The sequence below is a fragment of the Meleagris gallopavo genome, chromosome 3 (assembly GCF_905368555.1).
Source record: "Meleagris gallopavo chromosome 3, MGAL_WU_HG_1.1, whole genome shotgun sequence".
Classification (NCBI taxonomy): Eukaryota; Metazoa; Chordata; class Aves; order Galliformes; family Phasianidae; genus Meleagris; species Meleagris gallopavo.
The window spans coordinates 75,321,198-75,344,971 of record NC_139406.1 but is presented as its reverse complement, the minus strand read 5'-3'; the positions used below and the strand labels follow the sequence as shown (position 1 = coordinate 75,344,971).

Here is a 23,774-nt window from a genome sequence, read left to right as displayed (position 1 = left end):
AAACCTGAAGGGCACAGAAAAACAGCTGATACCATAGGGATACACAAACCCGCAAAATCACACAAGACATTTGCACCCATAATTCTTCCTGAACCAAATCTTAAATTCATCTCCAGCCAGCATACGGTATAAATATTCTTCTCCAATATCTTGTCCAAAATTTTATTTTGCAGACATGTATTCCCAGTACAAAATTGTTTTAAAATGATTGGAAATATATGTGCCAGTAAGAATAATTATGGGAAGCTAGCGTAACTACCAGGAAATATCGATAGTATATATTTTTTCCAGCAGAATGAGAGACTCTTACAAATAAAAGATTATACATCACTTTTATAGAATTCACATAAAAAGCTAAACATAACCAGAATGTTATGAAAAATACTGAGCAGTGGTGTGTGTTGTATTTCCCAGTGCTCTCTGAAGGTATACATAGGAAGCCCCATTACTTCAGGCTCTTAAGACTGGATTAAGAAAAACACAAACACACTTAGGAAGGATAAAATTGCAACTGGTACAGATGGAAAACTAAACATTTCTAGCAACAGATTTTCTTTGCCTCCAGTTCTTTCTATTTTATTAATATGAGAAATACAAAGATGCAGAGCTATGCAACACAGCATAATATTCCTGTACTGTACAGGAAAAAACTGAAGCACTAAGAAACGAAGCAGAAAACCCAAACAGTAGAAACCATATTTTCAGTCTGATTATACAGTTCTGTACAGTTGTGAGAAATTAAGTAAGGATTTGTCTATTGAAAGTCCTTGATTATAGCAAGCAACTGCAGTGTCACAGCTCCATTTAGCTGTTTCTCTTACAAAAATTGTTGAGTTTTGAACTGCTAATATTAACCAGTACTTTTTTGCCTCCTGCAACAATTAATCAGTATTCCTGTTGTGCAGAATGTGTAACAAGCACCTCAATAACCTGAAAAACTATAGTTTCTAGCTGGTACGGCTCAATCATAACCCTTTTATTCTAAATATAATTGTATGTAAGCTTGTCAGATGCGGGTCTCTTTTAACAACTCAAGCTACTGATAAAAAATATTTTATATGATGCTTCACTGCAGAATCTTTTTTCTTTACCGTCACTGTTGTTAATTGTTTAAAAAATAAAAATTAAAAAAAATCAATCCTAATGGTCAAACTGTAACTCGAATATGTATCTTTATTCACAAATCCAATATTTAATAATCTTCTGTACCGAAGAAATCAAGTAATCACGTCTCACTTCATTCCCTTACAAAATGGGTGCTGTCCCCTACACTGCGTCACACAGCTCAGCTTCCAGCTTCAGCCTTAATTAGTTAGAGGCAGCTGAGGGGTTTAAAATTCCCAGATAAAATATGTAGAGACAAACTGAAATCATTCTTGCCTTTACAGGTCTCTTCAGTTTCCCTATATAGACAGAAACACTTATTTTTTTCATATTCTTTTTTATTATTTCCTGATTCCGACAAGGATTTTTCCTTCTGCTATTATAATATCTCAGGTTTAGGACTGGGAGAATAAGAAGCCCCTGTGCAGACATTTGGTGTAACTGTGGGTGTTACAGTGTGCAACAGCAGCTGAGATACCGCGAAACAAAGCCAGAGTCAAAGAAACACACTTAGAGAAATAAAGAGGTGCTGCCAGGGAAAGTCAGTGAAAACCTTCACTCGTCTTTCCTTGAAAATAATAAGAAAGGTATCAAAAGATTTCAACATTTCAGCATTTCAAAATAGTTAGAATTCATAAGTCTTAAGGAAAAGGACTTTGCTAAAGTGAAGTTCAGTCTTTGCAATGTAATTCAAATTGCGCTTGTAATTCAGGTCCTGGAATTAACCCACTGAAGCAAAGCTTGAAAAGATTTAGATTTACTCAGGCTACCAACAATACAATAATGTCTTACAATTTCCCAACTCCCTGTCTGTTGGTGATACTGCCAAAATGCAGTAATCTGTCATGCTGAAGCTCAGGGTTGCTAATTGTTAAAGAACGAATCAGGACATCATTTCTGAGTTTCTCTGGCTGAAAACTTATACAGACACAAGCAGTTGCTAATCAGGATCAGATAGCAACTGAAACACCCCTGGAATGATTTTGCTATGTATGTAAGCCCCTTTTTAGCTGTGGGGAGATATGTTCAGGACACATGCAGAATTCCTGCATTTCCAGGCATTGCCTGGGATGAAGGTATTATCTGAGGTACACTTCGGGTCACTGAGCCACCACTTTCTTTTCCTTTGGGTGTGGAATGCAGAGGAGAGCAAGGGACAGGAGAAAGAGAGGTTGGGGGGAGGAAGGTGCTAGCTGAGGGACTTGGCACAGCTGAGCAAGGCAGCGTTCCTTTTGCTGAACTATTTGCAAGCTTTCCATCCAGTTCAGGCAAACACTGTTGTTACATCTTCATCAAATTTGGCAACAGTTTGCCTGCCCACTACAAAATAGCACTACAAAATAAGCAACACTATTGTGATGGACCTTAAAATTTCAACTAGAAATCCATCTTTTTTCAGAAGTGTTCTTGTTATTTAGAAGCCCATTTGAAACTCCGGGGGACACTGACACCAGCTCTTTCGTGGTCTTAACCTCTATTCCTGACCACGGGTCAGCTTCAGCTAATGGGATCCTTCCAGTGATTTCAATGAGCTTTGGATCTGGCACTCTCAGAAGAAGAGAGCTACAGTAATGTACCAAAATTGGTGCTGCATAAACAGCTGAAATAATAGGAAAACATAATGAGTTCAAAATCACACAGAAATAATAAACAAAATGCTTTGTGCAGATGCTGTCCCCACATGAAAAAAAAAAAAAAAAAAAAAAAAAAGAGATTACCAAGAGTAGTACAGGGAAAGTACTGTTGGTGAAATCAGAGTTCTTTCCAGTGTTTTACATGATATCCCTACAGAGGTGATATTTGTTATCACTAAACGTGTATCCTTTTTCTCTCATAAATAAGACATAAATTAGTATTAGAATATTGTATTTTCTGCTAAAAACACCCGGTGCAAAGCTGCGCAGTTTTACATATATTTAGCTTCCTGCTTGCTTTCTTTTAAAACATTTATTAACCAGAAAGACCTCACTGACATGTAAATTTCATTTTCTATGCCTAGCAGATTAAAATACATCTGTTTCAGACATCATTCAGTAAAGAAATAATTTGAATAGTTCATTTTATTAGAAAAAGATTTATGTCAGCATTCAACTATGACAAGAGAGGGGATAGTGGCATGTGCACAATACTGGAAACAGATTTTCCATGAAAAGTATCTATATTGAACAGAATTGTGCCAGAAACAACATAGGCTTTCTATGAATACGTTAGCCTAGCAGGTCGTGGGCAACACTGGTTTTTCCAGGTAGAGAAACACTCCATCCTGGGCAGTTCCTTCAGGCAGCTGCATTAGTTGCTGGCTGAATCAATGTACATGAGGTGCACGTGAGGTGAGAGTGGATGACGAGGTAGGAGGAAGTCAGTGCTGGCAGCCGGATGGAGCTCCATGTGTGCAGCAGGGGCATTTTGTTCCCTTGGGGGTTTGATTGTACTGTCTCATAAAAAAGTCCCTTTGATTTGATTTTTATTTTTTTCTACAGTTTGCAATAAAATCAATAGGTTAGACATTTCATTTATAAAGACAGAGTAAGTAGAAAGCATAATAATACAGAAGTAACATGTTAGTCTGCAGTGTCCTGTGCTGTAGGATGTAGCAGCATATTATAACATACTGGGATAGAAAAGGTGATAAAGTGCCATGCATGACTAGATACTTTAGGGAGTGATAATAGAATACAGATCCCGTCTTATCTAGGTCACTAGTCTGAAAGCCACCATTTCTTTGTGACTGGAAGTCATTGATATCCAATGGATTTTTAGTACTCTACATGGGTTGAGATGATAACCTCATATTTTTAAGAGAAAGTATTTCCATTAACATCAGCTGAATTCTAGTTTCTTCCAGGGCTGGACAAAATCAACTACTGTATTTGAAAGTATTTGATTCTTTTACATGTCATGACAGTTATGTATCCCGTCTTGCATTCATAATGTAAATACTAAAGAATTATTCATTTCCTGGGAATATTTACACCAAATTCAGGGGAAAAAAATGTGTAAGCTTGTTAAAGAGTGTTTTTCAGAACCTTTCTAAACACAAGATGGGAAGCTTTCTTGACATGAAGCTCACTGAGAAGAGACAATGTGGGAGAAAAGATATATCCATTAAACAACTTTGCTGGAAAGAAAAATAAGGACAAATAACAGGGACCTCAAAAATCACAGTATTCCATGAACCACTGGAAGGACAACTTCAAAATCTCAGATTCAAAACGCAAAATAAAAATATATAACACTGGCTGAGCATATTGGAGGACTGCAATGTGTTCCTCTTCAGTGTTCAGGTATTTGATAATACTGAATGGTCAATGCATACTGATATAGAAAAACAAACTTCACCACAGCCATCATTAAAGCACAAAGGCAATTGCGCATAAGTTGCAAATCCCTATTTATTGAACAGATATTTTAAAACATACAACTATAACATACTTGCTTTTCATATCAACAAGATTCATGAAATACATTTCAAGATATTAAATATATGTATATATCAGGGTGAGAAACTGAACCAATAAAAGGTAGAATAGAAACAAATGTGAGGGAGACTGGTAAGGGCTTTTTAAATGCTAGCTATGGTATTAAGAACCTTTGGAAATCATAATTTATGTTATTTAAAGCCAAAGAACTGTATGAATTTGCCAATGGAGTCTGAAAAGATCTAAGACTCTGCATTGCTCTGGTTCCACTCTACAATGACAACCAGTAAGAAACTGAGGGGGAAAATCTGATTTGCTTCAAAACCCTCAGAATCAGCTTTGAATTTGGCTAACTATAAAAACAGATTTAGAAAACAGTACTTCACATGCAAAATACTGATAGAAGTGTGAAGGAAATCTTGATTTTGTACAACAAATAATACCTAAATGCATTGAAATTTTTTTAAATATCCGTTACAGTGTTCTTTAAATATGCATTTCCCATATGTATCAGTATTTAAGTCTATGTAATCATGTTCAGTATTTATATAATCTACTCTGAATGTGTAGCTTGTGTTTATATATATCTTATGTTCTATGTAAGTATACACACAAATACAGATCAGTTAGTTTTATAGACTGAGATTAATTATACCGCAATTTTATGCTCATCTTTGGAAGCCATCACAGTATGTTACTAAGGCGTAAAAATATTTCCCTATTTTCACATTATAAAAATTAGAGTAACAAATGAGCATATGACCAAACTTTCCTGCCTGCAGAGTATGGAGAAACATGTGATTAGGGAGCTCCTGAAGAGGACATTTATGATAAGAAGGTTCTATATGTCTCCATTTAGAGGTCATTTTCTGGTTAAATAAGCAAAATTAAACTGGCCATAGGAAAATAGCAAATGGAAAAATCTTCTGCCTGATGCCAGATATCTCCATTCTTCCTTTTGTCATGGATGTGAGTGCCAACACTTTGCACCTTCTGAAGGATTTACAGTAAATGAGAGGTAGAGAAGATGAAAAGGGAAAAAAGGGTGCAGAAACATATTGTTTGCTACCATAATGTTTTTCTTTTTAAAAGACAGAAATGTGGGCAGCCACCATTGCATGGAGGTCAGATGGAGAAGCCCAACTCCGAGCTGGGAGCAGCGGGTGAGCAATGTGGATGCGGGGCTGAGCTCATGGAATGGAGCGGGCGTGCTGCTGCTAGCAGAGCTGCACAGATAACTTGCTAGCAGTGGTTTTGTCTCCCACATTCCAGTTAAATATCATTCAATTTTTAAGGCCCATAAAAGTCAGAGAGCCTGAAAGGAAGAAGAGATCTTGGGAAGATCTGAGGGAAAAATGGTATTTTTAATTAGTATAAAGATTATTTAACTTTGGAGCTCTACTAATGATAATTTCTGTGACCAAAAATGTCCCCTTATGATTAATCAATTATGCAAACCATCCCCATTTCAAGGCTAGTAAAGACTTATTTAATGACATTTTTCATGCATCTCATGTCTTTAATATATTATTTTTTCCTTTGCTCTGACAGAGCAATCTGCTCTGCAGAAGAAGTACAGTGTGCTGCCAAATAAGATCATTCCCCATATTGGGAAACAATTGTTTATATATAATACATTCTAAAAATTGATCCTTTTAAAATAACTGATTCAGTGTTCAGCTTGCTTCTTTGCAGCATGTCTTATCCCTCCACAGGAATGTTTTAGTGCAGATTGTTCCCACATTAGTGGCATAAGAAACAGAACAGCAGGTCCACTACAATTTTGGGTCTTTTTTACTGTCTGCATGCACCGGCCTGAAGATTGATCCCACCTCACCTTGGGTATACACTGTACCTGTGTATGCCATGAGAAGTAACACAGTCCTTTCACTGATTCATTTTTGGGCATCTTCTGGGAGAGACTGGAAGTAAATCCCCAACTGCACACATTGTGATATGCACCTCTGTGTCCCTATGAAATGAGCTGAGACAGCCAAACTCATTGCACCTAAGGCCAGTCTGTAGCAGCATCCAAAGGCCTGATGTCAGTGCATTTTATGCTGCTCTGCAATATAATTTGCAAAAGTCCAGATTACTGAAAGGAAAAAAGATAATCCATCATGAAAGGAAGTATTTAAGAGAATGGCTCAATATGTGATTCCCATTTTATGGCTGAGTTTGCTGTAGCATGAAAGAAAGGTGTACTTATGAAACAAACAACAATATGTTAACAGGAGGGGTTCATTTATTACCATGTGCACACGTCATATGGAGATTGAGGGAAAATTGAAAGAAAGCAGCATTCGCAGCTGTACTGCTCAGGTTTAGTTAGCACACAAGGATTGCATTTATGCAAACAACAATGCTTGGGTCATTAGTAGTGCTGCAACTGAATGGCTCCACTGTCTTTTTCCTTGTCATAATCTGTGCTACGTGCTAGTAAGACAACCGTCAGTGTAAACCACATCCTGCACTGAAAAGTGAGAAAACAATTGTAATATGCCATTGGAATTAAACAAATAATTAGTATGAAGAAAAGCATGCGTTCTGCAACTCCAGATGCATTCCCTTCTCTTTTGGAAGATGCAGTGTAACCTTAATTAAACTTGTATGTTTAAAAGTAAATATTTATTTACTTTAGATTACCTTTTCACTGTTAAAAAAAAAAAACCCTACTAAAAACATAAATGCCATAAATGAAGAGTAAACTTGCACTGCATGTACTCTGTCCATGATAAAACAGATTAAAATAAAGAAAAGCAGGATAAAGGAGCCTCTTGCATGGCTGACTCAAGATCTCCATCTAGTGTCCATATGAAGATTAACAGAACTGTTTAAAAATTAGTGCTTTAAATTTAAATTTAAATATATATGTATTTTCCCGAGGTTTTATGTTTCTTCATTTTATGGCACATCATAACATAGAAGTGGCCAGATTATTATTTTTTTTATGACCTCTGGTTTGTTTTCCATCACTTTGCTTCTATTCTTTTTCTATTCTACCTTGCTGTATTCATGTCCTTACACTGCCATACTCACCACTGCTTTACAAGAATTTTTAAGGAATTCAATTAGTGCTGGGACTAACACATGCCATGTACTTTTCTCCTAACTTCTTTTTGGTAGGAATTTGTATTTAGTAAGGTGTTTAATTAGGATATATTGAAGTGGCTTGCATGTCCAGCTAAGCTCCTGCTAACGTCTTTCTGTAGCTGTCACTGCATATGCAGAGAATGATCTGAATTTTTGTCATAAAAGTTTTTGTCAGAGAACAGTGTGGTGTGCTCGGGGCAGCAGGTAGATGGGCTTGGAGAAGTTGCTGCTTTATAGCACTACCACGAGGACCTGCGACATTCCCCTCTCATAGAAATCAGTAGCCTAACACAAGGTGCAATGGTCATGGGGTGCTCCACATCAGAGCCTACGATGGGCAGCAACACGTTAACAAAACTCAGTCAAATTAAAAAAAAAAAAAAAAAGAAAAAAAAGTAATATTTAATCCAAACTTATAATATATGTATAATACATGCTGAAAAACCTTTATGACTATTTGAAGTTGGAGGAGAGATTTTTTTCCTTCTTCCCTTTTTACAGATCTATGCTTCTACGGGTCCCATAGTTTATGTAGAAAAGAGGATGATTTTTAAAACAGCTTTCACCATCTGTACATGTTTATGCACCAAATACCTCTCAGCTAGCTTCCTCTAGCTAGCAACACAGGAAGGAATAGTATTGTAGGCTTTCATTTGGCTATACAAGGGAAAGAGATGCTTGTGCCTCTGTTACTCATGCCCAGAAATAGCTCAGCTAAACCCAGAAGTGCTACTCCACACCTGACTGCAGTGTAGGCACCTATAAAGGGTTTAGTTGTCAAAGGGCACAGAGGGTTGTTGCCCATCCATTTGGGCCTTGACAAACATGTAACTGAGTGTCTCTCTCGGTGTGAGACTCTGTGTGCATCCCCGTGCTGGCCAGCAGGACTAGGAAATGAGTTACAGGAACTCATGTACATAAAAATAAACCTGAAAAGTCTGAGCTGCTGAGAAAGGCTGTTTTTGATATTGTTTTCAACAGATAAGGGATGAGTAGACAAAGCTTCATAAGACGATCGCTTATTTGAGATATCCTCAAGACTTTGGATTTCATCAGTTTGGATGGAGAGAGCCTGCAGATGCCCGGAGCTCATACCCCTGCACTTCATGTGAACTAGAACACTTGAGCACCTTTATAAATCGACCCTGGTTCTCATAACTTCCCAGATGGGCTTACAGTTTTTTTTGCTTGTTTTTTTTTTTGTTTGTTTGTTTGTTTGTTTGGTTTGGTTTGGGGTTTTTTCCTTTTCTTTTTTTTTTTTTTCCTTTTTTTTTTTTTTCCTTTTTCTTTTCTTTTTTTTTCCCTTTTCTTTTCTTTTCCTTTCTTTTCTTTTCTTGTTGTTTTGTTTTGTTTTGAAATTCCTTACATTCACAGTGAAGAATCCTGCTAGAATTGGTAATATTTCTGAAAATGGAATCAATTTTTCAAGAGCAGGGCTGTAACTAAGCGCATTACATCCCTGCTGAACTCAGCGAATGAACAAGACTCTTGAGCTGACTTCTAAATCCACGTGGATATTCTGTAAGGGAAGGATAAAGTGCTCTGTCTTTACCACACTTAAACTTTAAGATCAGGACTGGGTTTTCTTAACATACAAAGACCATGTACCCCAGGTGTAGTATGTAGTCTGTGTAAGGGAACATCCTTCAGCTCTAGGAACAGGGTAGGAGAAAGAAAAGAAAGACAGGAAGGAAGAAGGAAGGAAGGAAGGAAGGAAGGAAGGAAGGAAGGAAGGAAGGAAGGAAGGAAGGAAGGAAGGAAGGAAGGAAGGAAGGAAGGAATACATCTGACAAAAGGTAAAATTAGGCAGTCACAGCTGGCAGTCACAGAGTGGATGGAGGTAAGAATCAAACATGTCAAGGTGTGGAAGAGTGAATGAAGGGAGAAAAACGCAGGAACCAAAGGTGGTGAGAGGAGGTATAGGCCTTAAGTCACTGTAGCCGACACACTTAACAGGACAAAGCAGTGCCTTTCCTCCAGATGGTATCACCAAAATACTAAGGGCTGAGGATCAGATGCGTGCTTTTATGCATTACTAATACTTTTATTTCTTTCTAAGAATAAGAATGAATTGCACCTTTTAAAAGGTAATAGAAAAAATGGAAAGTTCATATGTATTTATGTTCTTTACTCTTGAGTATTTAGAAGCATAAATAGCTCCAGAACCTTTGTGTATCTTTAATTTTTAAACAAAATCTGATTGCTTTTCCCATTGGCCTTTCTCGGGTAAAGTACTGTATTACATATAAATTCATACTCTTTGTTCCCTTAATTCACGAATTCTTAATTTTTGTTTGTCTGCACTTTTAGACATTGTTAAATACTATGGTTAACATAAATGATGGGAAAATGGCAAACTGACAGAATAAATGAATATCAACCAAATCTTTGTAATCTTGTATGTACCAGTGAAATAATCACTTTCTGTCTGGACACTATATCCATATATGTAGACACAGATACATCTTTTCCACCCGTATTCCTAAAGCCTTGTCATCCAGGATCCTGGTTCTTTGAAGAAGAGCCTTGATATCCAAATTTCTTCCATTTTCAGATTCATTCTGGAATTCCTTCTCCACATTTTGCTTTCCTCATTTCCTATGATTCCGTCTTCAGTGAAAAGGCTCTCCCTCAGGTTTCCCACACCCTGAAGGTTAGTGAGAGGGTCTGGGGAATGGGAGACTTCCCTTTAGTCAGGAAAGAGGACGTGCGTGAGCGCCTAGGCAGTACTAAGGTCCACAAGTCCATGGGACCTGATGGGGTGCATCCACGTGTGCTGAGGGAGCTGGCAGAGGTCATTGCCGAACCGCTCTCCATCATTTTTGAGAGGTCTTGGATAACAGGGGAGGTCCCTGAAGACTGGAGGATAGCCAATGTCACTCCAGTCTTCAAAAAGGGCAAGAAGGAAGATTCGGGTAATTATAGGCCTGTCAGCCTCACCTCTGTCCCTGGAAAGGTGATGGAACAGCTTGTGCTGGATACCATCTCCAGACAACTGGGAGAAAAGGAGGTTATCAGGAGTAGTCAGCATGGGTTCACCAAGGGGAGGTCGTGCTCGACCAACCTGGTGGCCTTCTATGATGCTGTCACATGCTGGGTGGATGGGGGAAGAGCAGTAGATGTAGTCTACCTTGATTTTAGAAAGGCATTTGATACTGTTTCCCACGACATCCTTATAACAAAGCTGAGGAAGTGTGGGATAGACGAGTGGACAGTGAGGTGGGTTGAGAACTGGCTGACTGGCAGAGCGCAGAGGGTCGACGTTGGTGGTGCAGAGTCTGGCTGGAGACCTGTAACCAGTGGTGTCCCCCAGGGGTCTGTGCTGGGTCCGGTCTTGTTCAACATCTTCATCAGTGACCTTGATGAGGGGATAGTGGCCACCCTCAGCAAGTTTGCTGATGATACGAAGTTGGGAGGATTGGCTGACACGCCTGAAGGCTGTGCTGCATCTCCCCTATGAAGAAAGGCTAAGTGAACTGGGTCTATTTAGCCTTGAGAAAAGACGACTGAGAGGGGACCTGATCCAGGTTTATAAATATCTGAGGTGTGGCGGCCATAGCGGTGAGGCCAGTCTCTTTTCAGTGGTACGTGGAGACAGGACGAGGGGAAACAGACATAAGCTGCAGCATAGGAAGTTTCGCACGAATGTGCGTAAGAACTTCTTCACGGTGAGGGTGACGGAGCACTGGAACAGGCTGCCCAGGGAGGTTGTGGAGTCTCCTTCTCTGGAGATATTCAAGTCTCGCCTGGACGCCTACCTGTGCGACCTGGTGTAGGGAACCTGCTTTGGCAGGGGGGTTGGTCTCGATGATCTCTAGAGGTCCCTTCCTACCCCTACAATTCTGTGATTCTGTGATGATTGCCCAAATCAGGTCTCATAGCTTCCAGTCCAATGCAGTTCCAGTTTGCATACTTGTAAACATCTCCCCATTAGTAGTTCAGGCAGGATACATTTTGTAGAACTATGAGGTGCTGTTTGATAAGATAGCAGAAAAGAAGCTATTTTCTGATTTGAGAGATAATGTATCTCTCTTGACAGTTTGTGTGGCAGTTAAAAAGTTCTAAAAGTATTTGGATTCCCATTATTCCTCTGATGGCAGGACACAGATAAAATGACAAATTTTATCAATGTGCAAAAATTTCCTCTGTTCTTAAAGTGTAAACCTGGCCCTATTATATCAAGTATTAGTTCCTTAGGTAAACCAAAAGTCACAGAAATGCAGTGACCTCTACAGTTGAAGAAACTGAATAAAAGGCATAGACAAATTCTGTCCGTTTTGGTCTCATGTGCAAAGCTTTCATTCAAGAAATGGCTGGCAAAAGCAGCATGAGATTGCTGTCATCAACATGGTGGACATTTTGCAGGGATTTGTTGGTGAAGGAGAAGCTTTCAGTTATGAGAACTGACAGGTTTTATAGCTATAAATTGATTCTGCAATACCTTCTGACTACTGAGGCCTAAGCCTAGCTCAGGCTTTCACATGGGACATATTTTGAGGGATTTCCTATCAGCAGTCATTTTCCAGAGCTGTAAGTTTGACACCCACAAGAGGTATTGCTTTTCTACTGAAATTCATTGTTCTTATAAATAATTACATCTCTGAAGTGGTGTGGTATACTTTTCAAAGTATCTCTGGAGTTGAGGGGCCACTTTGCATTGCATTTGTGGGAATGGGTTTGGTATTTGAGATAATACGGTCTCACTGAGTGCCCTCTGTCTTGAGCATGATTTAACAATATTTAATGGGAGGTTGATAACCTTTTCTGAGGCTAGCTACGCAGATTACAAGTATGCTTTACTGTTTGCAAGCCTACCTATAATACTTTTCTCAGAGTCCTCCAACCAGTCATAATCTGGTGACTTGGTATTATCATGCTGCTCCAGAAGTATTGACTCCTTTTCTATTATATTTGGCCATGATGTCAGAGGCGGATGTTGGTGGTATGGCAGTAGAGGTAGAACCTTCCCACCAATATTCCTTTACATGTTGTTGCAGTGTGACAGATGGCAGCAGATGGACAATCTGACAAAATGGCATCTGAAATGGAAATGTATATGGAGTGAAGGTGTGGAACTGAATTTCTCCACGCAGAAAAAGTGGCACCCACTTACAAATTCACTGACATTTGCTTAACGTTTCTGGAGACCAAACAGTGGATGTGAACACAGGGAGGTGGTGGGTGGTGTGTTTCAGCAGTGATGACAGCAACAGTGGCACCCCTCCACTGATGCAGATGTTTACAAGTTGGCATGCAGGCTCTTGTTCATCGCTGGCAAAAATATGTAGCTAATGATGGTGACTGTGTTGAAAAATAGTGTTTTGCAGCTGAGGCTTTGCTATATCAAAGGCTGTTATTGTGTATTTGTATCTGCTGTAGTTTCCACGGAAAAAAATAGGAGGCATTAATTTCAGAGTGACCTATTTATATGGCTCTGGAACCGTCTGTTATCACTTGGTGCCAAGAAAGGAAAAATGGAGGGAAAAAGCTGTCTCAGACTGAATAAAGACAGAGCAGAAGCCTGCCTTGCTTGCCACAGTGCTTGTTTAAAATTAGCTGGGGTTTAGCCACAGAAGCTGTATTGTCAGTTTTGGGATGGTAAACTACCCCAGTGCTCTTACACTGGGGAAATCTTTGCTCATCTCCAGCTACAAATAGTCAGAAACTGAACTACAGTTATATTTAAACCAGACATTGTTTATTCAAGACAGAGAGAGAGAGACAGAAAGCACTGACAAAGCCAAAAAAATAAAATGAAAGCCTGACAAGAGCTTTCCTAGAGGAATCCAAACATCACTGTGAAACAGTGGTAGCAGTAACCTTCCACAGCTCTGACTCCCTCCCTGATATCAGCAGTTCCTGACAGGCTGCCCAGAAGGGAGACTGTTTTTCTTCACCTTCCAAAGCATTTGGTAGTTGCTTCCAAGAAGAGACTGTGGCAACACCCTTGGGCTCCAGCAGGATAGTAACTCTGAACTGTGCTCATCTCAGTTCAACCACACAGTGGACACTGCTTGAGAACTGCTTTAAATCAACACATTACCAGATGCTCAGCCCTGCCAGCTTTGGCAGCTGTGCCATCTGTCTCAGTACCAATGATGGAGTAGACTTCATGGACTGTATGCAACTCCCAAGGGTTCCTGTGCACAGAGCACACAATGCCAGGACGTGCTACCTGCCATTAAAACATGAGGAATTAATCCATCTGAATGGCCCACAGCAACAATGGCAGTGATATCTGTTAAAAATATCCCTCAATCTGCATCCCAGAAGGAGTAATCTTTATTTTCACGTAGAACTCCCATGTTCAGAAGAGATGACAGGCCAGGATTTAAATCTACAAAGGCTTTTTAAAGTTCTACCTTCTTTCTTGTATCTTTTCGCTGAAGTCTAGAGAAATTGTTATCACTTGCCCTTGGAATGCAATGCTTCTCTCTTTCCAGGCTGCCTGGAGGATCTTCTCCTTATCTCTCATTTCCACTAAAGTCACGAGCACTGTGTTCTTGGAAGGAGTACCCTTGAGTTGGTTGTGGGTGAGCATTTCAGAGCATCAATCAATGCAGGAAACAGCCTCATTTTCTGGCAACTCCCAAATAGTAGATTGTCATTTTTCTAGGAAACTGCTAGATCCTTTCAGTCACTTCCAGCAGAAGATACTGAGAGTTATTCACACTGAGGGGCTGGTTGAAATACTAGCTTGTTTCTGGGAAATTTAGCTCTCTGAACGTGGGTTATATGGCACATTTCAACAGATCTTTATTTAGCCTGCATACAGAAGCCCTCTATGTGCCTGACCCATTGATCTGTACAGTCGATGTGATTTTCCCACACACCATACAGAACAGGAATACTCCTCAGCTTTGCTGGAAGCCAGACATTATCCAAGAGACAAATCCAAGGTCTGCATAAATAATCAGGATCTAAAGAAAGAATCCTACTGTTGCCTTCTCATTCTTTTCCTCTTCCTCACTTTTGAAATCAGAGAGTCATGTGCAGAGATGTGGGACTGAGAGAAGGGGAAGGAAAGGGTTGGCACAGAAGATAATTTATGATACGTCATTTAACAGAATTGATTCCATGTTTTTTCCGTTTTTGTTTCTCCTTCTAATTCTATTAATTAGCTGAGATTGCAAAGATTTAGTAAAAACGTTTATATTAAAATCAACCTTCCCTCACTGAGTACTGGACAGATGAAATTACATGTTATTACATACTGGATGTATTACAGTAGTAACATCTTCTCTGCAAAGTTTAAAGACCTCACTGGATTTATTGAAGAGACGGAGAGCAAAGAAATCCACAGATTCCTGTCCTGTGACCCTTCAGTGTTCACATTTGATTAAGCTGAAACAAGGGCAAACAACTCAAAATAAAATGAGAAAGAACAAATTCTGCTGTGCCACATTCATAACATATTGGGATTAATCTCACTGAGAGTGCAGAGATGCAGCAATCCAGCCCATGGTGGAAATACTCTCATGTCTTCCTACCAGCCAGAATTTCTTTGCAGACACTTCAAGCAGTGGCACTTCCTGCACAACCCATCTCTTACATTTTAGCACCTTGTTGCAGACAAGATCTTCATCGGGAATAAATCAGTTTAGCTTTACTGATGGCTGTGAAATCATATCAGCGTAAACCAATTTAGCGAGCGATACAATCTTGAAACTAATCAAAGTGCGCTTCATTAGGAAACTTTCAAGATTCTAAACTCATTAAAATTAGGAGATTATTATTTGAAAAAAAAAAATGGTAAGGAACACATATATGTCAATTTTCGACTTTTCTCATCTACAGATTAACCAGAAATGAGTTACAGATTTGTCAAATATACATATTATTTGAAGTCAGTGGAAATTTTATGAATAATTTAATCCTCAAATTGTGTATCTTCAGGACTTATTAAGAATTTTTTACCCACAGTCTGAGATATTTATTTTTGTTTTGACTGAACATACAGATCAGTGATGGATTTCTGCTCATTAGTATGAATTTTATGTTGTTGCACGTAAGATTTACTATCCCATAAATAATATCAGCAAACTCATTTGTTAGCATAGCCTGACAAAATGAACACAAAAAGACTAAGCACAGCTGAATATAATGTAGTTAGAAACTGGATCTTCACAGAATTCGACCTTTTCAAAGCCTCTTAGTATGAATCTACTTTTAGTATGCTGAGATGTAGTCAAGTCTTTAATATATTTAGGGGAAAATGTGAATTTATTGCTTTTTACACCTTTTTACATAGTCTCAAAGTGAATTGAAAGCATATGCTGATGAGATGCTGCAATAGCAACAGCTGTGGAAGAGGTAGAGACAAAGAGCTGGGCAGAAGACTCTTGGCACACAATGAGAAAATAGTAAAGTAAATTCAAGCTGTAAATAGACTGCACAGCAGAGGAGGCAGCACCTGTTCTGAGATCTCTTTGATATGAAGTAAGCCAGGGTCAAAATAACCACAACTGGTTCAAGAGATGGTCAGAGATGTTGGTGGTATAGAGAGGTTGTGAGATTAACTTCACACCCAAACTCTGCTCGTTTTGTGACATAGCTCTCTTTTCTTGCAGGAATTTGTAGCAGTCATGGTGTCTTCCTGAGTTTTTTCAGAGCTGAAGCAATCTGGGATGCCACCAGGTTCGAGCCTGGTCCAAGGTCTCAAGAGGATGGCCTGAGCCTCCCGAGGGATACTGCAGGGCATGGTGGTTCTCTGCAGGAAGCCAGTGCTAGAGTCCAGAGAATGCTATTTTCCAGTCTTCATGAGTCAGTTTGCTTCATGTAATGCCTGTTCCGTTTATTTCTGAAATAACCTCCTGCAGCGAAGTCTCTATTTGCTCCCATTTGATAGTAGTTTTCTCTAACAGTGACAGTTTGGTAACGCATTGCCCTCGTATTCTGAGAAGTATTATGGCTATCATCTTGAAACCAGTCACTTTCTGTCCACATAGTTTCAGGCTTTCCTGGGAGCCCACCTCCACAGGCTTCTTGTGAAAGTACAGCAAGATGTAGAAGATTTAAACGGCCAATTTCTTTCTACACCCAACTATGAAACTTCATGTTGATATCAAGGGTTTAATAATTCTGGTCTAATAAAGCACCGGGAAGCCCAATGTAACAATTTTACACTGCTAAGTGTGGGTCTTGAGGAAGCTCATGACCGGGCGTTCAACTTTCAGGGTTCCTACTCCTTCTTCAGTCCTCCACACTGTCTATTTTCTTAGAGTGTATTGACTGAAAGATAAGAAAAACGTAAAGCCCCAGCTTGCAAAGCATTTACAATCTCAGCTGAGAAATGAGTCACATCATCATGGAAAGTTCCCAGTAATGCTATAAGATTTGTGTATGTAATCTGTAGTCATCACTTGTAGGATAGAAGAGAAAATAATTGTAAGCATATGATGTTTTTTATGGAAGAAGGAAAGACAGGAACACTGTCAAAGGAAGAAATGAAAAAGAAAAAAGAAAAAAAAAAGAGGAGATGAGGTTGTCCTGGACAAAAATATGTGTACTGTTGGACTGAGTTTTTGTTAGGAATTCCTTTGAGATGAGGCTGTTTGTGTAGCCCATCATCGATAAACAAAACATTCACAAACTAGGTCAAGATTAGAGCAATGAGACACTAAAAAAACTTGATGATGAGCAGTTCTTTTATGCTGAATAAATATGCCAAGATTCATGAGCTGAAACCGTTAAAATCTGCTCATTATTAACTTTGGATGTCCAGGGGAAAAATGAGAGCATAAGAAAGAAACCTATGGAATAATTCTGAGTATCTGAGTACTGCTGCTCAATTTTGGCTGAAGTTCTTCAGCTTCAGGACATTTGAACTTTGAACAATCTTTTGTAAGTGCAAGCATAGTCAGCCTTTACTGTGGAAGTAAAATTGACAATGAAATAGAAAATGATTCAAAAAATTGTGTTTATCATATCACTACTCAACATGCAAGAGAGTGTATACAGGGCACAGGAGTGTTGGGAACAGCTTGTCAGAACTATGAGGTACAAAAAGAGGTTACTGCCAGCCAATCTGTGATGGGCAAAGCAGATATCAGAACACCGAAGCCATGTCACTGAATAAAGCCTATCTCAGGCCATGCTCCTGGGTTGCGCCAACACTTACTGCCATGTTTCAAGACACAAGGGGCAGCAATCTTTGCACAGCTTCTATTCCTGAGTCTGAGATCTGCAGCAGTGCATTGAAGTCGTTTTCCAAGAAAGTGTTAGCAAATGAAGGATCTCTCATACCAGGTGAGGAGACATCACAAATGGGACGGCTGGCTGGGATAAAACTTAAGTTTTTGTCTGAATCTAGATCCAGACTGTGGGTCTGCTGTGGGATTGTTAAAGCGATTCAGTTAAACATGGGGGGTTATTACTGTTCCTTTTGTCATTCTACAGCCTGTGTGACTCTGGTCTAAGTCTCCCATGCTACTCACTCTTGGATTTCAGTTTGTTTACATTCTTAAGGACAAAAATCATGCTTATTTAGAGATTATTCAGTCTCCAGCATGAAGCAATCCTATTCCCAGATCAAGTGCTGCTGACTGTGCTAATACATGTGACCAAACTAGCGTGTTCATAAAACATATCTCAAGGGTTTGACCCAGGAATGGCCAGTCCAGGCATCATCACTGTGACTGATGGTGTAGGTTTGCTGTGGAGTTACCTGCTACCTGAAGCATCTACTTCCAAGAGGTACTCCCAAAGAGCCAGTTTGGTAGTTTGGGTTGCTTTAACAGGCATAATTATTTACTGAATAGCTGTAAATAGCTGTAAATAGCTGTAAATACTGTAGATGATGAAAGCAAAGTGTTAAAGGCATGGGATCCAGAGATCTACACATACCCAGGAGAGCAGACTCTGAATTTGGTCAGATAAACGCAAGCCCTGTGGAAGAGAAAACATAGTTTCATATCTTCTTTGACTTCTGGCAGAACACATTTTACTGTTTATCTGTTCATTCACTGATGAATGTGGAAGTACCTATTTGGCATTAGTGAAGGGACACTAATCTGAGACAGGAGATAAATCCTGCTTGCAAATTGGCAGCTGACTGCCTGTGCTATGTTCTGCAAGCTGTCTCACTCCTGCAGTTGCCTCTTTTCCTCCAACAGTGAACTACCCCAGCAGAATCTGGATGGGTCTGGGTGGGGAGCACTGCGGTACTGGTGCTGACTTGGTGTTACCTGGTGCTGTAAGGTTAGTTAGCCGTGTGCTGACATGACTTACTTGAATAGGACTGCTGGATTTGGACTAACACTGTGAGACTTTAGAGCTGATTAAGACAAGTGTCTTACCAAAGAATCTGGATTGGTAAATAGGCATTCTGACCGACACCAATTCACTTCAGCTTGTTTTAAAAGCTGCCTCATTCAGCAAGCAGTGATAGTCACGTTACAACTGGTGGCCGAGGGTAATTTTTCAACAGCAGATTTTAACGTACACTTCCTGAAAACAAACTCGGGGAGGGGGCTGTGACAGATCTCACGCCTTCCTCTCCCCGAAGGAGGACCTCAGCAGCTCCAGGCGCCGGTGCCGGAGCGCGCTGCGCTCAGGCCGCTAGGGGCTGCTCTCCGGCCGGCGCTGAGGGCGCGGGCCCGGCTGTGCGCGGGCAGGGCGCGGCGGGGGGCGAAGCCTGGCGGGCAAACAGCTTCTGTCAGCGCGGTGCCGTGCCCACCCAGTTCTCGTGTAAAACAATTCTAGCTAGGTGTGTTATCTGCGCTATTCTATTTTTATGGCACAGTGAACAGAGGGAAACCGTGCCGCAATATTATGTACATAACACAGGTCTTGCAATTCTATTATTACTTTTCCTCCCGTGCTGCAACCCATGAATCAGTGAGTCAGATTATATACACACAGTTTGGCTGATAGATATTTGCATGTGGACATTATATTTTGGACAAGTGGTGTAGATCACCCAGAGCTAGGTTTCTCTGTCCTTTGGTGCATAGGGGCCCAGCTGGCTGTTCTTGTGCTCAGAAACCTACAGCTGTTCCATAAGCAAACAAACACAAATAGACAAGCAAACAAAATACAGTTCTCTATTATACGAACCTAGGCACTTCTATGGCAGGGAGCTGATTGTCCCTCTCTGCTCTCATGAGGTCTCACCTGGAGTGCTGCATCAGGCACTCAGGAAGGACATGGAGCTTTTGGACAGGATCCAGAGGAGATCCATGAGGATGATCAGAGGGCTGGAGCGCCTCTCCTATGAAGACAGCTTGAGGTAACAGGGCTTGTTCAGTAAGGAGAAGAGAAAGCTCCAGTGAGACCTCATTAAGCCTTCTGATTTTTAAGGAAGCTTATAAGCAGGAGATAATCTATTTTTTTACATGGGTAGATAGTGATAGGACAAGAAGGAGTGGTTTTAAACTAAAGGAAAGGAGCAAGTTTTTCACAGAGGGAGGTGAGGCACTGGCTGCCCAGAGAAGCTGTGGATGCCTCATCCTTGGAGATGCTCAGCGTCTGGTTGGAAGGGGCTCTGGGCAATCTGATCTAGTCCTTGATCTAGCGGTTGGCAACCCTGCCTGTGGCAGGGGGTTGGATGCAGATGATCTTTGAGGTCCCTTCCAGCCCAAGCCATCCTATGATTCTGTATTCATATGATTATTAAAACTGATTTTCAAATCAAAATTCTCTCTGCATAGTTTTCTAAATTGTTTACAATGAATTCTAAACAAAAGCATCTGCAGCAGTGCTCCACAATTACATTCTAACAAGAAAGCCAATTTAAACCCTTTTTTCTCTTAGTTTATTGCATAACAAATGATATGTTATTTTTGTGAAACCATATATATATATATTTAAATCTGTTCATTTCAGTGATTTTCCTTTGCATTGACACAAGCCTCTTCAGTAAACAGAAGTGTGGGTCAGGATCTTGGCAAGGGAAATGGTAGAAAAGAATCATGTATAAGCCACTTCATCCAATTTTGAGCCATTTTTTAGCTGCTGATCCTCCCGTTTCTTTCAGGGGTCAGGCAGTGGCCACAATACTGTTTGCACATTGAATTATTTTCTGCTGCTGATGATGTACATTCCTTTCTTCTGAAGTTATTTGTGTCTTTCAATTTGCTGAAAACCTGTGGCTGTAATTTCAGTAACATCCTTGTAAGGCAGCTTCAACTTCATAATTTATAAACTATTGTTGCTAACTGTCTACATGCCAGATAGAATCCCTAGTCCTTTGTTGCCATTTGGAGTTACAAGTATCTTTTACTTTTTTAAATATCACTAATGATAATTTAAAAAGCTAACAAATCTTAAATTACAGTTTAAAAACAAACAAACAAACAAACAAAAAATCTCCAAAGTACTCCAGGTTGCTGTATTCTTTGTCTGCTACTGCAGCCTAGCTTCTAGAAAGGAGACCAAATGAGCAGATGCACACTGTCATTTGGCTTTATAGTCCATAAGTTCCCTCACCTATGAAGCTTCTATAACTAAACCCAGAATGCCCTGTTTAATATCTGTCACTGTCTGTCTCATCTATTACACTGACTGATTTCTACTGCCATGTAGCAGACAAAGCTTTGTCTGTGCTTTGTTCTACACTCATTCCAACCAGAAGGAGCTGCTCTCTTCTTTCTTTCCAAGTTACAGATAGTACTGAGGTATTTTTGCATTTTATTTTTAGCTCTTTTATAAATGTTGTGACTTTTAGTTTGCATACAGATCTTAAATGGTTTTTGAAACTAAGCAGAGAAAATGAATCTGTGACACAAAAAGGCTCATCATCACGGACAGAGGGTCTTCAAGGGAGCAAAAGCAGCATCCACTCTTTTCAAGAAGCTCTCTCTGTTCCAGATGATGTGGAGTGAAGTAAAAGGAGAGTAGTGCTCTGCAGGAGGTTAGTGCTGGTCTTGTCATGTGCATGGAGCCCAACGGTCCATCTGCAAAACCACAGGGAATGCCATGGTGAGATAGAGTGGGAGCACAACAGGAAAGTTGCTGACTTCTTGACTCTGAACTGCCAACTTCAAACCATTGCCAAGATAGAGAACGCTGGATGTATATGGAATAAAAAAAATGTCATTTCAAGTTTCAGCCTTCAACTGAAGGTAATTTTGAGAAATGTTCTGATTTTTATTTAATTTGAAATCAGTTTTGAAAATATCAAAATAAAATAGAGATGGAATTAAGAAAAATTCATAAATATACTTTCTCCTTGCCTCAAACAAGCAGAATTGTTTTGATAACTTTTTCTTTCAGCTTTCTAATGGGATGAGGTAACTCACCCAAAACAAATGCATATGTTTTGCTTACATCAGCTAGTTTCCAAAATCCCAGTGTGCATGAAGCATGTAGTCAGGGGACTCTGTGCAGCTGATGGAGTGGTGAAATCTCGGAGGCAGACAACATAGGAGGTCCAAAAGGAGAGTGGTGTACAGCTCTGCCATCAGGCAGAAAGCAGACTGGGGATGTGACACTTGTCACAGAGAGTTTGAATTTAAAACATTGAAAAATGACTGAATCACAAGTTATTCTGCAGAATTTCTATAGAATTGGGTTTCTAAACTACATTAGGCAGCCAATGGTCTCTTATCTGTCTTATTTTTTAATAATAGACCTTGATGATAAAACTACCTGCTCTTGCAGTATGACGTTTCAACATATAGCCTCTGATGTCTAACTGAAGAAAATCCCAGATCCTAATAAATCCTGGTTTAGGTAGATATAGCCACAGCTTGCATATGAAGATGTCATTGCAGTTTCAAAAAAGGTCTTTCCAGCGTGATCATTCAATGCTTCTTACTTCCATTGCTGTGTACTCTTGGCCTGCTTTTCTGACTGAAGAATATGAATCCTCCCGGTAACAAATTAAGTGAACTCACATCTTTCTCTCATCCCGTCATGGTAGAAAAATATTTATCTATCTTGTTGATTCGTGCAGTTATAAAAGTTAAACAGCAGCATCTTCAAAACCAGAGCAAAGACCAAGCTATTGCAGGCATTCAATTGTCTTCCTGTTACAACAGCATAGGACAAGAGTCAAGATGTATATAAGCAGAATTTTGGTGCTCAATTTCTGTACTGCTGTAAAATAGGACAGAAAAAAGCCTACAGAAAAATAAAGATGAAGGATATATGCAGAAAGAAAGATTCATTAAACTGTTTTAGAAACAGTGTTAAAAAGAGTTACCGTGTATGCTCCCAGTTATCCTGGGGTGTCCCAGCAGAATAACTAGGGAACATTGTGTTTCTTGGCTGTTCCTCTGCTATTTGCCCTACTTAGTACAGGGAAAAAGGACAGGCTGCTGACCTGAATGGTTAGGTAGTGACAGCAGTTCTAAAAAATGCAAATGGAAGCACAGTGTCCAACTAAGAATGATTTTTAGGAGAAACTATGGCTTTCCTCTCAGCTAAACTATAGTTTAATTCTTGTGTTAATCAAGATTTCACTTGGGATCCCATTTAGCAAGATGTATCTCAGATACATGTTAGCTAGCCTGTTCTTCCTACCCTGTGGGCAAGCTGTGGATCTCCCAGCAGAGCACTGCATTGGAGCTCCCTGAGATCATAACTCTGTCTGAAATGGTGCTGGTAGCTAGAGAGGACACAGAAGCTTCAGGGTTGTTTTTTTTTTTTTTGCTCCCACTTACACTGAGATGGGTATTTTCTATTGAAGCTGAGACCTGTGCCTTAGGGATGTTCAAGGAGCTCTCAGCCCAGACCTTGGAAGGTCCCACAAAGTACCACATGCATGGAATAAAATTAAGTTTTGGGTAAAAGTTTTACCCTTCTACTGCTGCAGAACTGCGTGTGTGGATTATGCAAACAAAAACCATGAGGTCAAAATGAGTGTGCACAAGAGAGCGAGTCTGTAAAATAATGACATAAATTGTCTATGCATTTTATATTAAACATTCATTAAGTTAAAAGAATAGAAATAATCCAGGGAAGATCTCCCAATAAGGGAAATTTCCCATAAAGGAAATTCATATCACTGATGATGCTTATTTTGGATTTTGACAGACCAAAAAACCCATGTTCTTTGACGTGGAAAAGTTCAAGCGAGAGAAGTTGTTATAGAAAACTTTAATGGCCATAAAATGTGCAGTCTCTCAAATTTGGCTGATAGAATCACTTCAGCTGATAGCTTCCACTGGTTTGGATGCAGCAGGTTTAAAAAGAGAAAGGAGGTAAATAGAAGCT

At 39.8% G+C, this 23,774-nt stretch overlaps 1 long non-coding RNA gene across 4 annotated transcripts in view; it reads right to left on the bottom strand.

The window, feature by feature from the left end:
• Nucleotides 1–437: 437 nt before the first annotated feature.
• The window catches only part of LOC146544777 (uncharacterized), a 51,225-nt gene continuing 27,888 nt past the window's right edge, over nt 438–23,774 (bottom strand). For 2 of the 4 annotated variants that reach the window (XR_014882642.1, XR_014882641.1), the window contains 2 exons: nt 22,206–22,585; nt 442–21,511 (listed from right to left, as the gene is read on the bottom strand). This is a non-coding gene — a long non-coding RNA (uncharacterized LOC146544777). Of the gene's footprint in view, nt 21,512–22,205; nt 22,586–23,774 lie in introns of all 4 variants that reach the window. The other 2 variants (XR_014882643.1, XR_014882640.1) reach the window with 2 other exon arrangements.